General features: G+C 42.9%; 1 long non-coding RNA gene across 1 annotated transcript in view; it reads left to right on the top strand.

Annotated features, from left to right (window-relative positions):
* The window catches only part of LOC141173006 (uncharacterized), a 36,320-nt gene that overhangs the window by 1,311 nt on the left and 12,384 nt on the right, over positions 1–22,625 (top strand). Inside the window, exon 2 of the long non-coding RNA XR_012252570.1 lies at positions 2,018–2,077. This is a non-coding gene — a long non-coding RNA (uncharacterized lncRNA). The remainder of the gene's footprint in view (positions 1–2,017; positions 2,078–22,625) is intronic.

Here is a 22,625-nt window from a genome sequence, read left to right as displayed (position 1 = left end):
GGGGCAGTATTATAGTAGTTATATTCTTGTACATAGGGGGAAGTATTATAGTAGTTATATTCTTGTACATAGGAGCAGTATTATAGTAGTTATATTCTTGTATATAGGGACAGTATTATATTAGTTATATTCTTGTACATAGGGGCAGTATTATAGTAGTTATATTCTTGTACATAGGAGCAGTATTATATTAGTTACATTCTTGTACATAGGGGAAGTATTATAATAGTTATATTCTTGTACATAGAGGCAGTATTATAGTAGTTATATTCTTGTACATAGGAGCAGTATTATAGTAGTTATATTCTTGTACATAGGGGGCAGTATTATAGTAGTTATATTCTTGTATATAGGAGCAGTATTATAGTAGTTATATTCTTGCATATAGGAGCAGTATTATAGTAGTTATATTCTTGTACATAGGGGGCAGTATTATAGTAGTTATATTCTTGAGCATAGGAGCAGTATTATAGTAGTTATATTCTTGTACATAGGGGGCAGTATTATAGTAGTTATATTCTTGTATATAGGAGCAGTATTATAGTAGTTATATTCTTGTACATAGGGGGCAGTATTATAGTAGTTATATTCTTGTACATAGGGGGCAGTATTATAGTAGTTATATTCTTGTACATAGGGACAGTATTATATTAGTTATATTCTTGTACATAGGGGCAGTATTATAGTAGTTATATTCTTGTACATAGGAGCAGTATTATATTAGTTACATTCTTGTACATAGGGGCAGTATTATAATAGTTATATTCTTGTACATAGGAGCAGTATTATAGTAGTTAATTCTTGTACATAGGGGCAGTATTATAGTAGTTATATTCTTGTACATAGGGGGCAGTATTATAGTAGCTATATTCTTGTATATAGGAGCAGTATTATAGTAGTTATATTCTTGTACATAGGGGGCATTATTATAGTAGTTATATTCTTGTACATAGGAGCAGTATTATAGTAGTTATTTTCTTGTACATAGGGAGGCAGTATTATAGTAGTTATATTCTTGTACATAGGAGCAGTATTATTGTAGTTATATTCTTGTATATAGGAGCAGTATTATAGTAGTTATATTCTTGTACATAGGAGCAGTATTATAGTAGTTATATTCTTCTACATAGGGGCAGTATTATAGTAGTTATATTCTTGTAAATAGGAGCAGTATTATAGTAGTTATATTCTTGTACATAGGGGCAGTATTATAGTAGTTATATTCTTGTACATAGGAGCAGTATTATGGTAGTTATATTCTTGTACATAGGGAGCAGTATTATAGTAGTTATATTCTTGTAAATAGGAGCAGTATTATAGTAGTTATATTCTTGTACATAGGGGCAGTATTATAGTAGTTATATTCTTCTACATAGGAGCAGTATTATAGTAGTTATATTCTTGTACATAGGAGCAGTATTATAGTAGTTATATTCTTGTACATAGGGGGCAGTATTATAGTAGTTATATTCTTGTACATAGGGGCAGTATTACAGTAGTTACATTCTTGTACATAGGAGCAGTATTATAGTAGTTATATTCTTGTACATAGGGAGGCAGTATTATAGTAGTTATATTCTTGTACATAGGAGCAGTACTATAGTAGTTATATTCTTGTACATAGGGGCAGTATTATAGTAGTTATATTCTTGTACATAGGAGCAGTATTATAGTAGTTATATTCTTGTACATAGGAGCAGTATTATAGTAGTTATATTCTTGTACATAGGAACAGTATTATAGTAGTTATATTCTTGTAGATATGATACAGTAATATAGTCAATTATTTGTAATCGCAATAAAGTCCACTTGTAAGTTATAATGTCCAAAAACAAAATCTTGACCCAAAACCCAAATGTCTGTTCACCACTAACACCTCTGGCCCAATTACCGAGGTCACACAGGTCACAGGTCCCAGTGCGCTGCGCCAGGGGCACTTCATCCATAATGGAGGAGTTGGGTTAACCACCCGGCCACTTCCATCTTAATGTTTCCTTATTTACTCTCTTCTCTGTAGGATGTTGGATATAAAGAAGCTGCTGATGTTTCTGTGAATCCTCGAAGTGACATCTCTAAGGTAAACGTGGGATGTTCAGGGAACAAATATCTTTTTATGGCTCTCTCTCTCTCTGATGTTAGGAGATGAAGAGTTGCAGACTATCCATCCAGACCATATTTACGGTGACAATGAGATCAGAAATTATCATATCTGAAATCATTCTTTGTGAAAAGATTTTGTATGTTGTTCTTGCAATGATCTTTTTTGTGCCTTTCCATATAATACTACATAACATATTTCGGTTTTCCCAGTGATCTGTAGAGGGCAGCACAACAGACTGTATCTAGACATTTAAAGGCATCCTATTTCATGGTTTATAGTTGAATTGAATGCTATTCTGCCTTTTTAAATAGTAGTTGAAACAATAATGATGATATGGTGTTTTACTGCTTGAACCAAGACGAGCAGCTTTCACAGCGATCTGTAGAGGGCAGCACAACAGACTGTACTTTGGCATTCAAGGGCTTCCTATATCATGGTTTAGAGTTGAATTGAATGCTAAAATTATGTTATAAATAGTAAATGAAACAATGATATCATGGTGTTTTACTGCTTGAGCCAAGACAAGCAGCTTTCACAGCGATCTGTAGAGGGCAGCATAAAAGTCTGTTTTTGACATTCAAAGGCATCCTATATTATGGTTTACAGTTGAACTGAATGCTATTATTCCTTTATGAAAAGTAACTAAAACAATACCAACATGTTTTTTTACTGCTTGAGCCAAGACAAGCAGCTTTAACAGTGATCTGTAGAGGGCAGCACAACAGACTGTACTTTGGCATTCAAGGGCATCCTATGAAAAGTTACTAAAACAATAACGACATGTTTTTTTACTGCTTGGACCAAGACTTGCAGCTTTCACAGTAGAAGGCAGCACAACAGACTGTACTTATACATAGATATCTTATTGCAAAGTTTACAGAAAAATGCAATACTATCATATTATTGTAAGTAGTAATTGAAAGATTGATTGTATTATACTGCTTTAGTCAAGATAAGCAGCTTTCCCAGTGATCAGTAGAGGACAGCACAAAGGCTGTACTTTGTCCTACAAAGGCATCTTATTTCATAGTTTCCAGTAAAACTGAATGCCATCAGACCATTAAAAATAATAAGTGAAAGATTGATATTGAAATATTTTGTAATATATAACGAACCAAGATAAGTAGCTGTCACAATGTACTATATGGGGCAGCTACATAGACTACTTAAATTATTCAATATCTACTTTTGCACAGCGAAATACAATTTTATAAACTCATTCTTAACAGTAAGAGAAAAGATTGACAACTGAGCTTTGTATGGCTTGACTCAAGATAAGCAGCTTACACAAAGACCGATAAAGGGTATCTAAGCATATTATTGTAGACATCTAATACAGTATATGGTAAAAATTGAATGTTATTGATGTATTATTACTGGTAAGTGATGTATTAATGATATTGTACAGTATTGTCTTAGCCAAGATAGACAGCTTTCACAGTTAGTGTAGCTGAATATTTTGAAAAGCAAAGCAGCCTGTAATCGATCTTTTAATGGAATCTTTCAGCAGGTTTTTGCTTTCTGAGAGCAGGATAATGTAGGGGCAGAAAGCTTCATTCCAGGGTTGTGTCACATGCTCAGCAGTTCCCCGTAGTTTCAATTAAATTAGTGATTATCATGGCAGGACTAGGTGTCATGTGCCAGGCAGTCCAGCTAGTCTGTGTAACTCCGCCCCATCACTGATTGGTAGCTTTTTGACAGTATTTACAGGAAGCTGCCAATCAGTGGTGTGGGCAGAGTTATACACAGCTCAGCATTCATAGCACTGCTATATTTACAGCAGAGAAAACAAGGGATTCTATTAAAACTGCAGCAAGCAGCCCAGTAAGTCATACATCATTGGAATCAGAGTCTCTGCTCCTACATCATGCTTATGTCAGATTCCTTAACAAAATTCTGCTGACAGATTCCTTTTAAGAAGGGCTTATATATAGCATTAAGCAAATGAAGTATATTTGTAGACAACCCCTTTAACGACAATCATGCCTAAATATCACAATCTCCTGGCAATGTATATGACTAGGAAAGCTTCATCGAGTCCCACGGGAATGCAACAATTGTCCAGCTCTTTACCAGTGATTAGTAGTGATCTCAGAGACTCCCATCGACCGGACAATGGTGGATCTCAGTGAAATGCCACCAATGTTTATCCTAATAATTATCTCTTTGTGATATCGGAATCCATCTCTCCGAGCCCTCGTTATGTTGTCTTTTACATCACGAGATGAGCAAGATGAGATATTTTGGCTGAGGAGCCATATGCAAATAGATCCGGGTTTCCTGGCACTGGATATCGGACTCTTGTTTGTATATTTGCCGCATGCAGAATTACATATCAGTGGAGCGGTGTTAACTAAATGTCAATGAAACCTACAGATCTGTGTTAGCATCTGTTAAGCAATGTCACGTAGCCAAGTCCTGTTGGCAGGCATTAGGCGATGAACAGGTATATACGGTTTGGAGGATATTTAGCAGGTTACAGCTGAAGGTAAATCTAATCAGGATGGAGCCGCACTGCTCAAAACAGATAACAATCTTCATTAAAAAGCAAATGATGAAACTTTAGGGGACTATCACAGAGAAATGCAGAAGCAGCAATGGGCGGCAGATCCTGAATGGAGCAGCGCCATCATTGCAGGAAAATGTGGAACTTAAAGGGGTTGTCCACTTCTAGGACAACCACTTCTTGACCTAAATGTTTGGCCAGGATAAAATAAAAAAAGCCCATACTCGCCTCCCGTACGGGCCCCATTCCCACAGTGTCGGCACTCGCTCTCCCTGACACCGGCGCCCAATCAGCGTTGGCGTCACTGTTTGAGGTTGCTGAACTTTCCACTTTTTTTCCATGGTTCATTTGCTCAGGAAACCAGCCTGAAGTCTCCGTGCACCGCACCCTTATTCCTGGAATTTCTCAACCCGGTGAGCTGATGTTTGCTCCATTGTGTTTTTTTACCTTGTTGGCGTCACTGCCTCCGCCTTCTGTCAAATTGAACATGAAGAGAAAGTCCGGGTTGCGGCTGCTCTTCGACTTCTTCATGGTCAATTCGACAGGAGGCAGGGACAGTGACACCAGCTCTGATTTGATGCCTTGGTCACGTATCACAGATCTCACGGAGCCCCATTGAGAGTGAGTGTTGACAACGCGGGAACCGCACCGGCACGGGAGGTGAGTATAAGTTTTATTGTTTTATCGGGGCCAAGTGTGGGGTGTGACAAAGTGTCCAAGTAGTAGACAACTTTTTTAAGGGCTCCTCTCTGGGGATCAGTGGGGGTCCCAACATTCTAGACCCCAGTGATCAGCAAGATATCACCTCTCCCATGGAAAGTTGATAATTTGACAAGATGGGAATGACCCTAATAATTATGGAATCTTCAACTTTACAACTGGGTAGTAATGCAGATAAGACGGGGGCATTTATTTTTCTTTCCTACTCATGAATGTATGGGTACAGATTCACAAGAAAAGGCATTCAATGGTCCAGGCTTCATTGTTGTCCAATGTTTAGCTATTAGATTCCAGTATGGGAAAATCTGTATCGAAAACAAACAACAGACCCTACTGTCTTAGTTGGAAAAATCTGGCACCATGATGTGAGTCCCATTTTGTTCATTTGGTGTCACAAAGGTGGGATCGAAATGCAGTATAATCTTGGAACATTTTCAAACATCTACTATTTTTATGGGTTGCCTGTGGTCTACTAGAATTCAGAGCTTTGCAAGATGATCAGTGAACCACCCTACAGCCAAGAACAAGATACTGTAAGACTAACTCACCAGGAACAATAAGCTTCTATGTGTTGATACAAGAGTGGATCCAAAACCAGGAAGACATTTTCCTACTATGTAGGCCACCAAGGCTCAGAAAGTAGAGCTTTAGTAGATCATCTAGCAATCGAAGGAGTTCATCTAGTAGTCAAGAAGCTTAACATCTACATCAGGGTTACCCAACCCCAGTTCTCAAGAGCCACCAACAGATTATGTTTACAACATGATATGTTGGTGGCTCTTGAGGACTGGAGTTGATGAACACTGATCTAGATGATCAGGGAGTTGTCCGTGTGGCTATTCTGAGTTACCAGGGACTTGACAGAAGTTGTGGTGAGTAGGATTTAATTTTAAATAATCTTTTAAGAGTTCAGATAGTGTGGTCTCCACTGGTGCCAGAAGTGGTGACATGCCATAAATCAGTCACTTGACCACTGCAGTCAATCACAATCCTCAACCATTTTATTTGCATGTATCACATGTGACCACTGAGGTCAATGCTTGACTTACAATTTTCAAATCACTGTTGCATCCAAGTCATCATCACTTTCACTACCGATTGGGACCACAAGAATGGTAGTGCTGGAGCAGAAAGGGTCAGAAGGGATAAGTAAGACTGTTTTTTCTTTCTGGCGACTTTTCTATTTTGCATGAATTTATCATATATGTGTGTTTTCTATAGCAGTTGTAAAAATGTGTCTGAATCCAAGGGTGAACATGAAGAAAAGACCTTTATAAATAATGTCTTGGTGTTTCTTTACTGCTCTTCTTTGAGAATGGTGTGACTTTAAGCTTGGCACAATCATTCCTTGTTCGCAGAGGCATATACCTGTCATGTGTCATTTATAATACCGGTATTATTTTATGTTATCGAGTGGTCTTTGGATCATCTGCTTGTTTGTTGGGTGTTCTAGTGACTATTCACCACCTTAAAATATCAGACCACCCTTGAGGAAAGTTTATGGGCCAACCTACGCTGATGCCGGCATAGCCTTTTAAAACTGAAAATGTAGCATTTTTTGGTACTGTCCGATGAGCATAAATAACTGTGACATCTGTATCAGTGCCTGCCCATCTTGCCTCTGCTTCTATCACCAGGTGGCACCGTGCTGTCGTTGCGACAGCTCTAGTTTTGTGTAGTTTCAGGACATGTCGTTTCATCCAGACTAGTAGATATAGTGTTAACTTTGTTCAGTGTTTGCTCTCTGCTCTGTGGCTTGGGTGGGTCTGCAAGCTATTTTTTTTTAACGACCTTTGGCTCGATCTTGAGTCATGGTGACTTGATGAATGAATGCTCTGTAGGAAGATCGATCTTGTGCAAGACGCGATAGGTCCACCAGGGTCTTCTTCACCATTATCTTGATAGTATCAAGCTATCGCGATGCTGGTCTTCCTCTTCGTCTTGTTCCTTCTATTCTTCTGACCATTATGTTCTTCTCCGGTGATTCTTCATATGATGTGTCCAAATAAGGCAAGTCGTAGTTTGGTGAAATGTCTGGCTTGATTTGCTCTCCTTGCCAATGGTATTGATAATATCCTTCTCCAGCACTGCATTTTGAAGGTGTAGATTCTTCCTCTGTCTTGTTTCTTCATCGTCCAAGTTTTGCATCTGTATGTTATCACAGAAAAGACCAATCTCCTGAGATCCGGACAGTCCTGACTTTTGACCTCATCTTGCTTTTTGACTATTCTCCTTCTTTACGATTTCGTCTCTACACCAACCTCCTGATACTGACCAGGCTACCCTTCTATTCTCTTACTTCTGATTCGCTCCTCTGGATAGCAGCTTTTCCATGGAGGCAATCCAGTGGTTAAAGTGTGAAGGCCAGGTTCCCTCTGGATTCCTCTGGAATCTGCCAGATGGGGTCTGTCCGAGGTAGCTTTTTTGAACCTGCGGCCTCTGACAGACGTAACATTAACTTAGTTTCGTTGAATGAGGTGTGGTGGTTTAGCTGGTCCTTTAAAAGCTGAGATTTAGAGTAGCAGAAAACTTTTTGATGACAGAGCTCCTATGTATTGTCATGAAGACACCTTAACGCAGGGAGAAAAAAAGAAGAAAATAATGTAACAGTTAATTAACAGGAACAGCAGCACCTGGGTGAAGACTTCTTCTGGAGGCAGTGCCTTCCTGCTTCAGTGCTTCCTCGCACTGGATGCAATGGATACAAGGTTGCCAATCGCAGATTGATGGGACTATAAGACAGACACCATCGATCGGGAAGACCTTAGCGCAATGCTGACCCACACATTTTCCAATTCTTCTTTAAGCATCTGTTAGGCAACGAAATGAACTGAACCGTAGCCCACTCTATTTATACCCAGCAACAGCAGTGCACTGTGGGTAAAGCTGAGCAAGCTTCTCTCTCTCGCACACTGCCTGTCCTGCCAAGCTTCACGTTCTCCAACACAACAGATGAAGTGTGGGCAATGACACTTTGTGGCCCCCCTCCCATGCACACACACACACTGCCCTGCCAGACCTTCCATTATTATTTCCATCATTTATTTATAAGGCACCAACGTACAAGGCGAGTTTAACTCCTTTAGTGCCGAGGAGACAGACGGTAGTGATCAAAATAAGAGTATTCCGTTGAGCTGACGTAGTCCTCTAACATATGTTTGCATCTGACTCTCTCAGTTATTTATAAGTAGAATTTTATTGGATATGGTATGCTAAGATATCTTTTTTTTATTCTGAGGGTCTCGCTGAAGACTGGGGGTCAATCTACACCTATTATGGAATTGGTCGTTGCCTAATATACTTTACTCCTATTATTAGACCACTTCATCGATGAGCAACTCAGATTATAGTAGAAGGAGGTAGAAAATGCATTTTCCCCACTGCAGCTCGGAGAAACTGTCAGTAGAGTATCGACTGTTGTTTGTGACGGACTGTAGACCTGGAGTGGACATATCTCTGGTGCAACCTGGGGCCCGAGAGGTAAGGGGGGTCCATATCCACCTCCAAAGCAGGTGAAATTGTTCATTATGATGAGAAATGGACCTGCACAAGGACTCTTTTTGGTCCATGTCCACCAGTGCTGTAGACTGCTTCCCTCCTCACTTTTTAGATTGCTGTATCTCATTTTTATTTCATGTAAACAGGGCAACAACACATAGGCAGATATTTATGATCCCTGGTAACATATCCACCTGTAGGTCAAGCTCTCTATATGTTAGGAGGGGTAGACTTGTCTCAATGGTGCTAAAGACAAGCTTCATGCACTACTGGACATAGCACCATAACAATTTGCAAGAGATTAATAGCCCTAAGGACAAGTTCAATGACCTACCTGCCCCTTCCATGATATTCCTGGCACTTACTCTGTGAGCTCTATGGCACGAAAGACAGTAAGTACAAGTTCCATGACCAACATGGCACTAAAGATAAGCACCATGAGCTCAGTGGAAATATGAACCAGCTTAACAAGCTACCTGTCTCGAAAGACAAGTTTCATGATACCCCTGGCACTTAAAGCTTACTCCGTGCACTCCATGGCACTAAAGACAGTAGGGACAAGCTTCAAAACCAACACAGCGATAAAGATAAGCACCAAGAACTTGGTGGAGATAAGGACTATCTTAAGGAGATACCTGTCTCGAAAGATAAGTTTCCCGATACCCATGGCACTGAACGCTTACTCAGTGAGCTCCATGGCACTAAAGACAGTAGGAACAAGCTCAATGACTAACATGGCACTAAAGGTAAACACCATGAGCTCAGTGGAAATATGGACCAGCTTAATGAGCTACCTGTCTCTTCCATGATATCCCTGGCACTTACTCAGTAAGCTCCATGGCACTAAAGACCGTAAGGACAAGCTCCATGGCCAACTTGGCACTAAAGATAAGCACTATGAGCTAGGTGGAAATATGGACCAGCTTAATGAGCTACCTGTCTCTTCCATGAGATCCCTGGCACTAAACGCTTACTTAGTGAGCTCCATGGCACTTAAGACAGTAGGGACAAGCTCCATGGCACATATGGCACTAATGATGAGCATTATGTGACCAGTGGAAGTAAGGACCAGCTCAATAAGCTATCTGTCGCTAAGAATAAATTTCATGATACCCCTGGCACTAAGGACATAAGGACTAAAGTCAGCTGAACCCGCCAACATCAATGTGTTCGACTGATGGTCTAATGTGTAGGGGGGAGATGTTGATTGTGCTTGTGCATATCTGATTTTGGATTGTTGATTGCATTGTTCTCCCTGAAATAAGTGGCCGGCGTTCGGCCGAATGAGCGCTCTTGTGTATGGGAGAGATGGCTGTTGGCAGAACAATTGGCCGAAGCATCGTTCGGCCAACAGTCATCTAATGTGTAAGGCCAGCTTTACTCAATGAGCTCCATGGCACTTAAGACAGTAGAGAATAGCTCCATTACTCACATGGCACCTAAGATAGGCACCATGGGCTTAATGGAACTAAGGACTAGTTCAATAAGCTATAAGGCACTAAAGAAAAGGTCCGGTATACCTTCCACTAATATTATGCTCCATGACAATGAGGAAAAGTTCTCAGAGCCTCATTGTACTAAGGATAACGCCATGAGCTTAATGGTATAAAGCAGAAGCTCAATGAGTTACTTGGCAATAAGGACGAGTTACATATTACCCATGCCACGACGGCACTGCGCTATGAGCTCTGTGACCCTAAAGACAAGCTCTGTGATCTGCAAGGTCAAGTTTCACAAGCTTTATCAAAATATGGAGAGGGTCATTGGACCAGGTCAATGACTCCCATGACACTAACAATCAGCTCCATGACCTATGTGAAAGAAATAGTTGCATTTCTTCAAGGATTGCAGAGAAAGAAAAACAACCAGAAATACAGAAATCTTAAATAGTTATCATGATATCTTTGTTTCGTAATACTGACCACGAGGAAGTGGGAGATTTTGTTGGAGCAAGAGGGAATAAAATTCCCCTTTTGTGTGACGTGTCCAAACAGCTATTTCTGCCAAGGATAAATGGTCTCCAATGATATCTAGTGCAGAGTTCGAGCATCACAAAGTCTGGCCATACAATTACGGATTTGTATTTTATCAATCTATTGTCTTAATTATTAATCAGATTATTTATTGTCTTATGTAGCTATTATGTAATATCTTATGCAATTTATTATGTAACCAAAAGTCCTATAGAGTGATGGGTCACTTCCATGTTAAATGAAACTCTCTGTAAGACAATTTGGTGTGTATGTCATTGTTTGTCTCCCAATCATAGTAACGTAGGTTGAAAAAAGACCTAGGTCCATCAAGCATGGTTAAGATCGAAAGCATGGGTAAACCTACAGCCAATCTACCTGATGGACTTGGAATAGCGTCCCAAATCTACATGGCAGTAAAGTCAAGCTCCATGAGCTCTATGGCACTAAACTTAAAGAGGTTGTCCACTACTTTTTGATTGATGACCTTTCCTTAGGATAGATCATCAATGTCTAATCGGCCAGGCTCCAACAGCCATCACCCCAAGCCAATCAGCTGTTATCGGTGGTGGCGGTGGCCTGATGGAAGTATTATAGGTCATCATTGAAAAAGTAGTGGACAACCTCTTTAAGCTCCATAGGCTTGACCAAAATAAGAATGGGCTCCATAAGGTCCAGCTCAATGACCTTCATGACACTAAGAACAACCTTCACGACTTACATGGTAATAAAGACAAGATCCAAGCTCCCAGTGGTCCATAGGACCAGCCTAATAAGCTACATGGCATAACGCAAAATATCTTTTGTATCCTTGCCACTAAGGAAAAGCTTCTTGAGCTCCATGATCCTAAGAACAAATTCTATGAGCTTCATGGTACTAAAGTCAAATCCCATCTGCTCCATGTGCTTCATTGTAATAAGAATAAGATTCATGAACTTGAAGAAGCTAAACTCCATTGCACTAAAGAGCAACTTTCATGAAATCTGTGGCACCATTCATCAGCTCAATGAACTCTATTGTATTAAAGATGTCCTCCATGAGCTTGATAACACTACAGATAAGCTTCATGGTGTTTAAGATAAGTGTCATATAAGCAGTCACTAAGGACCAGTCTTAATGTGTTGCATGACCAAAAATACAAGTTTTATGAGCTCCCTTTCAGTAAGGGTAAGCACCATTATATCCAAGGAGCTGCGTAAGCTATATGACACTAAAGAAAAGCTCCATGAGCAACAAGACATTATGGGCAATGTACACCTTCTCATAGAATTTTTGCAATTGTTCATTTGCTTCTTAAATGCAAAGTTAACCAACTTTCTAAATAGTCTTTATTAAAAATAAATCTATTATTTTTCTGTTTCAGTATCTGTCTTTTATCTAGCATTATCTTCCTTTGCAGAACTGATACAAATCAGAGCTCCTGTTGCTGGCTCGTTCTGCTCTCCTCCCTTCTCTCAGTGTTGGAGATAGCAGAAGGGTGATGGAGAGTGTTGAAAATAGATCTGAAGGGGAGAATAAATAAATATTTACTGTCTCAAGGAAAGCAGAGAAAAGAGACTGTAGATAAGGAGGAAAGCACAAGAGTAAAGTAGTTCAGGATAGAAGCTATGATGACATTGCCTACTAAAACCCACAGAGTTCACATCAATCCTGTATCACTGGATAACACATAGACCTTATAACCAACCTACCATATATTACCGGGCGACACATAGACCTTATGACCAACCTATATTACTGGGAGAGAAACAAATCTCACATCCAGTTTAAATTACTGGAAGAGACATAGACCTCATAACCAACCTATATTACCGGGACAGACACAAACCTCCCATCCAGACTAAATTACCGTGAGAGACACAGATCTCAAATTATGCCTACATTACTGAGAGAGACATAGGCCTTATAACCAACCTATATTATTTGGAGAGACATAGATCAAATAGTCAGCCTATCTTATAGGGAGAGACATAGATCTCATAACCAACCTATATTACCGGGAGAGACACAGATCTCAAATTCAGCCTACATTACTGCGAGAGACGTAGACCTCATAAACAACCTATATTACTAGGAGAGACACAGATCTTGAATCCAGCCTATAATACTTGGAGAGACATAGACATAATAACTAGCCCATATTACTGGGAGAGACATAGATCTCATAACCAACCTACTGTATATTACTGGGAGAGACACAAACCTCCCATCCAGTCTATATTAATGGGAGAGACATGCAGTTGTGCTCAAAAGTTTACATACCCTGGCAGAATTTTTCCTTTATTGGCCTTGTTTCAGAGAATATGAATGATAACAAAAAAACTTTTTCTCCACTCATGGTTATTGGTTGGGTGAAGCCATTTATTGTCAAACTACTGTGTTTTCTCATTTTAAATCTTAATGACAACAAAAAACATCCAAATGACCCTGATGAAAAGTTCACATACCCCAGTTCTTAATACTGTGTATTGCCCCCTCTAACATCAATGACAGCTTGAAGTCTTTTGTGGTAGCTGTGGATGAGGTTCTATATTTTCTTAGATGGTAAAGCTGCCCATTCTTCACGGTAAAAAGCCTCCAGTTCCTGTAAATTCCTGGGCTGTCTAGCATGAATTGCGCACTTGAGATCTCCCCAGAGTGGCTCAATGATATTGAGGTCAGGAGACTGAGATGGCCACTCCAGAACCTTCACTTTGCTGTGCTGTAACCAATGACAGACCTTGTGTTTTGGATCGTTGTCATGTTGGAACGTCCAAGTACGTCCCATGCGCAGCTTCCGGGCTGATGAGTGCAAATTTGCCTCCAGTATTTACTGATAACGTGCTGCATTCATCTTTCCTTCCATTTTTACCAAGTTTCCTGTGCCTTTGTAGCTCACACATCCCCAAAACATGAGCGATCCACCTCCGTGCTTTACTGTTGGAATGGTGTTCCTTTCATCATAGGCCTTGTTGACCTCTCTCCAAATGTAATGTTTATGGTTGTGGCCAAAAAATTTAATTTTGGTCTCATCACTCCAAATTACCTTGTTCCAGAAGTTTTAAGGCTTGTCTCTGTGCTGTTTGGCGTATTGTAGTTGAGATACTTTGTGGCATTTGTGCAGTAATGGCTTTCTTCTGGCGACTCGACCATGCAGCCCATTTTTCTTCAAGTGCCTCCTTATTGTGCATCTTGAAGCAGCCACACTGCTAGTTTTCAGAGTGTCCTGAATTTCAGCTGATGCTATTTGTGGGGTTTTCTTTGCATCCCGAACAATTTTCCTGGCAGTTGTGGCTGAAATTTTGGTTAGTCTACCGGACCATGATTTGGTTTTTACAGAGCCCCTGATTTTCCATTTGTTAATCACAGTTTGAACGCTGCTGACTGGAATTATCAATTCCTTGGATATTTTTTTGTATCCCTTTCCTGTGTTATACAGTTCAACTACCTTTTCCCTTAGATCCGTTGACAATTCTTTTGCTTTCCCCATGACTCACAATCCAGAAATGTCAGTGGCTGGATGAAAGATGCAAGAGTCTGTCTGGATCCCAGAAACTCACCCAGCTTTTATGCACACACACTGATTACAAGCAAACATGTGTAGCGTCGGCGTCCCTGCCTCCTGCTAGGCAGGGACGCTGTTCCCCTCACCTCTCCGCTCTGTGCCCGGCGTCTTCCTCCCGTTCTGCTGGCAGCGCGCGCTGCTTCCCGGCCACGGTGCTTAGGGCGCGCGCGCGCTCCCCCTCTCTTAAAGGGGCCGCGCGCGCCGCCCTAAGGAGTCCCCGGCCAATGGCCGGAGGACTTCACCATATATAAGGCACCTCCTCCAAAATGGAGGTGCCCGAGCAATGTTGTTGCAAAGCCTTCACTCTGCTTCAGCCCTCAGGTCCCGTTTCCAGTTACCTGCCAGTCACCTGCCAGATTCCTGCCTGTCACCTGCCAGTCACCTGCCAGATTCCTGCCTGTTACCTGCCAGTCACCTGCCAGATTCCTGCTTGATACCTGCCAGATATCCGTTTACCTGCTTGCAAGCCTGCGGTCCGACGGTCTGCCTTCCGACACCTGTCAGTCTGTCTATGGACCAGCCTGCCCGCTCACCTGGGAGCGCTCGTCTGCTACCTGCCTGCTAGTCTACCTGGAGGCTCCGCCGTCACTTGCCGTGACCACCTGCCTGTCCAGAGGCTCTTGTCTGCTCACCTGGGAGCGCTCATCTGCTACCTGCCTGCTAGCCTACCTGGAGGCTCCGCCGTCACTTGCCGTGACCACCTGCCTGTCCAGAGACTCTTGTCTGCTCATCTGCTACCTGCCTGCTAGCCTACCTGGAGGCTCCGCTGTCACTTGCCGTGACCACCTGCCTGTCCAGAGACTCTCGCCTGCTCACCTAGGAGCGCTCACATGCTACCTGCCTGCTAGCCTACCTGGAGGCTCTGCCGTCACTAGCCGTGACCACCTGCCTGTCCAGAGACTGTCCCTGTCACTTGCCGTGAGTACCCGTCCTTCTACCCAGAGACTGTCCCTGTCACTTGCCGTGACTACCTGCCCTTCTACCCAGAGACTGTCCCTGTCACTTGCCGTGACTACCTGCCCTTCTACCCAGAGACTGTCCCTGTCACTTGCCGTGACTACCTGCCCTTCTACCCAGAGACTGTCCCTGTCACTTGCCGTGATTACCTGCCCGTCTTCCCTGGGAGCCACCCGCTTCCTTACAAGGACCGCCCCCTTGTATAGTTGCTCAGAGGTTCCGCCTCCCAGACCCGTTACAACATGTCACAGGTGAGGATGTTACCTTTAGTAACCAATCAAACCCATTTGTGTCAAATTCGTTGCATGTTATCAGGCCAAAATCACCAGGGTATGCAACTTTTGATCAGGGTCATTTGGATGTTTTTGGTTGTCATTAAGATTTAAAAAGAGAAAATACAGTAGTTTGACAATAAATGGCTTCACCCAACCAATAACCATGAGTGGAGAAAAGGTTTTTTTTGTTATCATTCATATTCTCTGAAACAAGGCCAAGAAAGCAAAAATTCTGCCCGGGTATGTAAACTTTTGAGCACAACTGTAGACGTCATAACCAACCTATATTATTAGGAGAGATACAGATCTCAAATCCAGCCTTTATTACTTGGAGAGACATAGACTTAATAACCAGCCTATATTACCAGGAGAGACATATATCTCATAACCACCCTACTGTATATTACCGGGAGAGACACAGTCCTCCCATTTAGCCTATATAGAGAGAGAAACTCCCACAAAAGAAAAATTGAAAACGTGAAAAAGGCTGCAAACTGCACAATCAAACTTGAGCAATTTTAATAACTTAACGTAACAAATCATTGTTTTCCCATGGTAAAGGCATGCTAAGCCATTATGTATTAGCTCCATGAGCTTCATGGCACCACTTGGATGACCATCGTCTACAGTCTGACAATTCATGGCCACAATTATAGATTTTATTATTATGTCACTGTAGCATACCTGGCAGCGTTCTTGCATAGGGCACCATCTCCCACTATGCAAGATCGCAAACTTGTTCATCAGTCCAGTCTGCTAACCTGGCTTTTTTCCATGCTGTCTGTTTGTCTCTGTTCTGACTGCTTAGGGCGGCGGCCCGGTCACTTCCTGTTTCTTGTAGCTGCTGTGGGCACACCCCTAATGCGTCCTCAGCCTATTCCTGTCAATCACTGGATATTTAAACCAGCTTCACCTGGTAGCTGATGCCTGAGCAACGCTATCATTCAGTGTGCTGCTAGACTCTGAATGTGCCAGGTCCTTTTCTGTTCTTGTCTGTTTCCGCCACTCTGGGGTCTGTATTCCCAGACTGGCTCCTGTATCTCTTTCAGTAGCAGTTCCTGACTGAACTGTATCCTAGCCTGTTCGTCCCGCCTTCTAGGGGCCGCATACCTAGACCTGTTGTCTGTGTTTTCTTGCCTGTCTGTCCGCCTTCCTGGAGGCTGTATTTCCAGGCCAGTCTGAACACACTCCTAGCCTGTTCGTTCCGCCTTTTCTGGGGGCCGCATACCCAGACTCGCTCCTGTATCTCGCTGCAGTGTCAGTTTCTGTCTGAACACTCAGTTCCTGTCTGAACACTCTCCTAGCCTGTTTCCTGTTTTTTTCTGTGTCCGTACCTTCCCTTTTTCTGCAGAGTCTGAACCTGCACCTAACTCCTACTCGTTGTCACTGTACTTCCGTTTGTGAGTTTAGAGTCCACTCGCTGCTTCATTGCTAGTATCTTGTGTGTATCTGGTTCTGCCTTTCCCTTCCACTCTGTTCCGTGTGAACAGAACCCTGTCCCCTCTGCTCTGCCTTTGCTCACCGCTCCGGCGGTTCTTGCCTGCTCTGCCTTGCTCACCGCTCTGGTGGTTCTCACTCTGCTCTGCTCCTGTTCACCGCTCCGGCGATCTCGCTCTGCTCTGCTCCTGTTCACCGCTCCAGCGATCTCGCTCTGCTCTGCTTGTCTACCGCATTGGTTCTGTTCCTGAGTCCCAGTCTGTACTGGACCTTATCCAGTCTGTGCTCCAACCTGCTAGTGCCTCCCTGTCGGCACTCCAGCCGTGCTTGCCAGTAACCCCTGCCTGCATACCAGTCGTGCTTACCAGTGCCCGCCTGTCTGCATTCCAGCTGTGCCTGCCTATACCCACCAGTCAGTGTGCCAGCCTAACCTGCCTATTCCTGTATTCTCTGTTGTGGGTCAACAGCCGTGTCCAGGGTCTGACCTGGAGTAGCACCTGGTCCCTCTGCTCGGTTCCTCCCTGGTGCACTGGCGTCGTTAGCCGTCGTGCGACCTTGGTCAGATCGGGTAGATACTTAGTTACGCTCCTCCAGGCACTCTCCGGTTCATGGTCCAGTGGGATCACTAAACATGCACACGCCAGTCAGTCCGGACGTGTGCATAACAGTCACCATCGTTTCTCCCATAATTGAAGCATTTCCCCAAGAATGAGAACATTCTGTATTTTCTTAAAGACATGGAAGTAAGGCAGGCAGAGGAACTGGCAGAAAATATGGATCACCAAAATTTAGGTGCAAGATTTTGGAGCACTCAACACTTTTCCAAACTTTCTAGACCAACTTTTGACAAAGTTGTCTATTAATATACTCCAAATTTATCCTACAGCCTGAGCCACTATATAAATTTTCTGGATTTTCAGACTGTCCAATCCAAGTTAGAATTAGTAAATCTACCTCGATATTTCTTCTGTATATACACAGTACCTCCTTGGAAAGACTCGTCTCCTCCGTCAAATATTCATGAGTTTCCATGAATGTGTGAATATCCCTCATACGCTGTTGACAACACGACTGAATATAATTTCCAGGGATATTTGGCTGTTGGGCAGGTTAATCTGAAAATATAATGTGTGATGCTCGGAATGAGAACATGGCCAAGAATATCCAGATACAACATGAGACAAGTGATGCTTGTTGTTATGGAGGTGACGAGCAATGTATCTGACTCCATCCATCTGTCTAGCAACGGGAACAGTAGAGATGACTTGTTTCTACCTGTGAGACAATCACTTTATATATAGTAATAAAAACCAATTAAACTCCATATTCCTATTTAACTATGAAATAAACACTTTGAAGAACCATCCCTGAGACCATAACCAGCACCAAAACATGGACTTCTACTTCTGTAGGCTTCATGATGGCTTCATGTTGACTTTTACCCTCAAACTCCGAACTCGGGTATGAACTTGGTGGTTACATATCAGAGATAGATTGATCAAAGTCTTTCACTGCACCCTCTGACAGTCGTTGTTACCACCAGTTTTCCAAGTTTTGCCGTCGATTTGCCTCCATGTCGTCATGGCTGATTTTGACATTACTGTTGGAAGTGACCTGGCATCTCACAGCCTGTCTACATTAATTTAAAGAAAGAATGCCTTGAGTGCGCACCTCCGAGGTCATCACACTGGTTTTCTGATGCTTTTTCTAAACAAACTCCGTAAATGTTAATGCAGTGAGTAATTATTCATGTTATTACCGAAGAGAACCAAGATCATCCCCAACCGGCAATAAAGAGCAAAGAATCCTTGTTATACCGTCTGAAATACAACTCTTCCCACACGTCAGATCCCAACTGCCTAGTGTCGGTGTCATTATCCTGTACCCCGAGTATCAGTGTCATTATCCTGCACCCCCAGTGCCAGTGTTATTATCCTGTACCCCAAGTGTCATTATCCGGTACCCCGAGTGTCAATATCTATATCCTGCACCCCGAGTGTCAGAGTAATTATCCTGTACCCCAAGTGTCAGTATCCTGCACCCCGAGTGTCAGAGTCATTATCCTGTACCCCAAGTGTCAGTATCCTGTACCCCGAGTGTCAGTGTCATTATCCTGTACCCCAAGTGTCAGTATCCTGTACCCCGAGTGTCAGTGTCATTATCCTGTACCCCAAGTGTCAGTATCCTGTACCCCGAGTGTCAGAGTCATTATCCTGTACCCCGAGTGTCAGTGTCATTATTCTGTACCACGAGTGTCAGTATCCTGTACCCCAAGTGTCTGTGTCATTATCCTGTACCCCGAGTGTCAGTGTCATTATCCTGTACCATTGAGTGTCAGTGTCATTATCCTTTACTCCGAGTGTCAGCGTCATTATCCTGCACCTCGAGTGTCAATGTCTATATCCTGCACCCCGAGTGTCAGAGTCATTATCCTATACCCCAAGTGTCAGTATCCTGTACCCCGAGTATCAGTGTCATTATCCTGTACCCCAAGTGTCAGTATCCTGTACCCCGAGTGGTAGAGTCATTATCCTGTACCCCGAGTGTCAGAGTCATTATCCTGTACCACGAGTGTCAGTATCCTGTACTCCAAGTGTCAGTGTCATTATTCTGTACCACGAGTGTCAGTATCCTGTACCCCAAGTGTCTGTGTAATTATCCTGTACCACGAGTGTCAGTGTCATTATCCTGTACTCCGAGTGTCAGTGTCATTATCCTGCACCTCGAGTGTCAATGTCTATATCCTGCACCCCGAGTGTCAGTGTCATTATCCTGTACCCCGAGTGTCAGAGTAATTATCCTGTACCCCGAGTGTCAGAGTTATTATCCTGTACCACGAGTGTCTGTGTCATTATCCTGTACCCCGAGTGTCAGTGTCATTATCCTGTAGCCCGAGTGTCAGTGTCATTATCCTGTACCCTGAGTGTCAGTGTCATTATCCTGTACTCCGAGTATCAGCGTCATTATCCTGTACCCCTAGTGTCAGTGTCATTATCCTGTACCAAAATGTCAGTGTCATTATCCTGTACCCCGAGTGTCAGTGTCATTATCCTGTACCCCGAGTGTCAGAGTCATTATCCTGTACCCCGAGTGTCAGTATCCTGTACCTCGAGTGTCGCGCGTCATTATCCTGTACCCCGCGTGTCAGCGTCATTATCCTGTACCCCGAGTGTCAGTGTCATTATCCTGTACCCCGAGTGTCAGTGTCATTATCCTGTACCACGAGTGTCAGTGCCATTATCTTGTCCTCCGAGTGTCAGTATTCTGTACCCCAAGTGTCAGTGTCATTATCCTGTACCCAAGTGTCAGTGTCATTATCCTGTACCCCGAGTGTCAGAGTCATTATCCTGTACCCTGAGTGTCAGTATCCTGTACCCAGAGTGTCGGCGTCATTATCCTGTACCCCGAGTGTCAGTATCCTGTACCCAGAGTTTCGGCGTCATTATCCTGTTCTCCGAGTGTTAGCATCATTATCCTGTACCCCAAGTGTCAGTGTCATTATCCTGTACCCCGAGTGTCAGTGTCATTATCCTGTACCCCAAGTGTCAGTGTCATTATCCTGTACCCCGAGTGTCAGTGTCATTATCCTGTACCCCGAGTGTCAGTGTCATTATCCTGCACCTCAAGTGTCAATGTCTATATCCTGCACCCCGAGTGTCAGAGTCATTATCCTATACCCCAAGTGTCAGTATCCTGTACCCCGAGTATCAGTGTCATTATCCTGTACCCCAAGTGTCAGTATCCTGTACCCCGAGTGGTAGAGTCATTATCCTGTACCCCGAGTGTCAGAGTCATTATCCTGTACCACGAGTGTCAGTATCCTGTACTCCAAGTGTTAGTGTCATTATTCTGTACCACGATTGTCAGTATCCTGTACCCCAAGTGTCTGTGTAATTATCCTGTACCCCGAGTGTCAGTGTCATTATCCTGTACCACGAGTGTCAGTGTCATTATCCTGTACTCCGAGTGTCAGCGTCATTATCCTGCACCTCGAGCGTCAATGTCTATATCCTGCACCCCGAGTGTCAGAGTCATTATCCTGTACCCCGAGTGTCGGTATCCTGTACCCCGAGTGTCAGAGTTATTATTCTGTACCACGAGTGTCAGTATCCTGTACCCCAAGTGTCTGTATCATTATCCTGTAGCCCGAGTGTCAGTGTCATTATCCTGTACCCTGAGTGTCAGTGTCATTATCCTGTACTCCGAGTATCAGCGTCATTATCCTGTACCCCTAGTGTCAGTGTCATTATCCTGTACCCAAGTGTCAGTGTCATTATCCTGTACTTCCAGTGTCAGTGTCATTATCCTGTACCAAAATGTCAGTGTCATTATCCTGTACCCCGAGTGTCAGAGTCATTATCCTGTACCCTGAGTGTCAGTATCCTGTACCCAGAGTGTCGGCGTCTTTATCCTGTACCCCGAGTGTCAGTATCCTGTACCCAGAGTTTCGGCGTCATTATCCTGTACTCCGAGTGTTAGCATCATTATCCTGTACCCCAAGTGTCAGTGTCATTATCCTGTACCCCGAGTGTCAGTGTCATTATCCTGTACCCCGAGTGTCAGTGTCATTATCCTGTCCCCCGAGTGTCAGTATTCTGTACCCCAAGTGTCATTATCCTGTACCCTGAGAGTCATTATCTTGTACCCAAGTGTCAGCATCATTATTCTGTACCCCGAGTGTCAGTGTCATCATCCTGTACCCCGAGTGTCAGTGTCATCACCCTGTACCCCGAGTGTCAGTGTCATTATCCTGTACCCCGAGTGTCAGTGTCATTATCCTGTACCCCATTATCAATTATAAAGAATTTAATTTTGAGAGTTTAAAAATCTTTATTAAAGAATTATGACACGGTGCTCTAAACTCTTTATGCTGGAATTAGCTGAGTTATTCCCACCGATTCTGTTGTCTTCCATGTGTGCTGCATTCTAGGGTGTCACTGAGGTGAAAGGAGACCAAAAGGAAGAGATAGCGAGATCCGATTCTGTTGTCTTCCATGTGTGGTCCTGTCCATATTGGCCAGTAATAATTCCTCCTGTTGGACTCTACAACCCCTTACATTTTTTTCATATAAAAAAACCTGTACAATAGGAAATTAAGCTATATATTTGTCTTCTCTACCAGCTTTAGATGTCGGTCCACCATTAGCAGCCTGTGTCTCTTCCAGATACCAAAGAAGAAAAGATTTATAAATCTGGGTCACCGAGAAGATCTCCATGACGTAGTCTATGAACAAGCTTCCTATGATGCTTGCAGAGGTCTTGCTTGCTGCACCTCAATCTTCCGAATATTCTTTATACCTTGAGATCTATTTACACTTCCTTTCCTATAAATATGAGTTTCTAGCGGGATCCGTAGATATTTCCAATATTTCTCATCCCTCCAGTCAGACTCTGAAATTGTGCTAAGTGATAAACATGTTAATTTGTCTCCGCAGAGTTTTCTGGCGGTGGATTCTTCCACTAGTGGATGAATTATGTCCCAGATGCAACATACCATCCTGTCTCCGACCGTATAAGACCGTAGATCAGTTTTATTGAATCTGCTTAAAACATATAAATATTGCAAAACTACAGATGCAAATACTGTGAATTCAGTTACAGGACAATACAGCGGGT

The sequence above is a fragment of the Phyllobates terribilis genome, unplaced genomic scaffold (assembly GCF_046119375.1).
Source record: "Phyllobates terribilis strain yellow unplaced genomic scaffold, ASM4611937v1 Scaffold_12__6_contigs__length_324123572, whole genome shotgun sequence".
NCBI lineage: Eukaryota > Metazoa > Chordata > Amphibia > Anura > Dendrobatidae > Phyllobates > Phyllobates terribilis.
The sequence above is the reverse complement of the archived record's forward strand: the minus strand, read 5'-3'. Positions and strand labels throughout refer to the sequence as shown.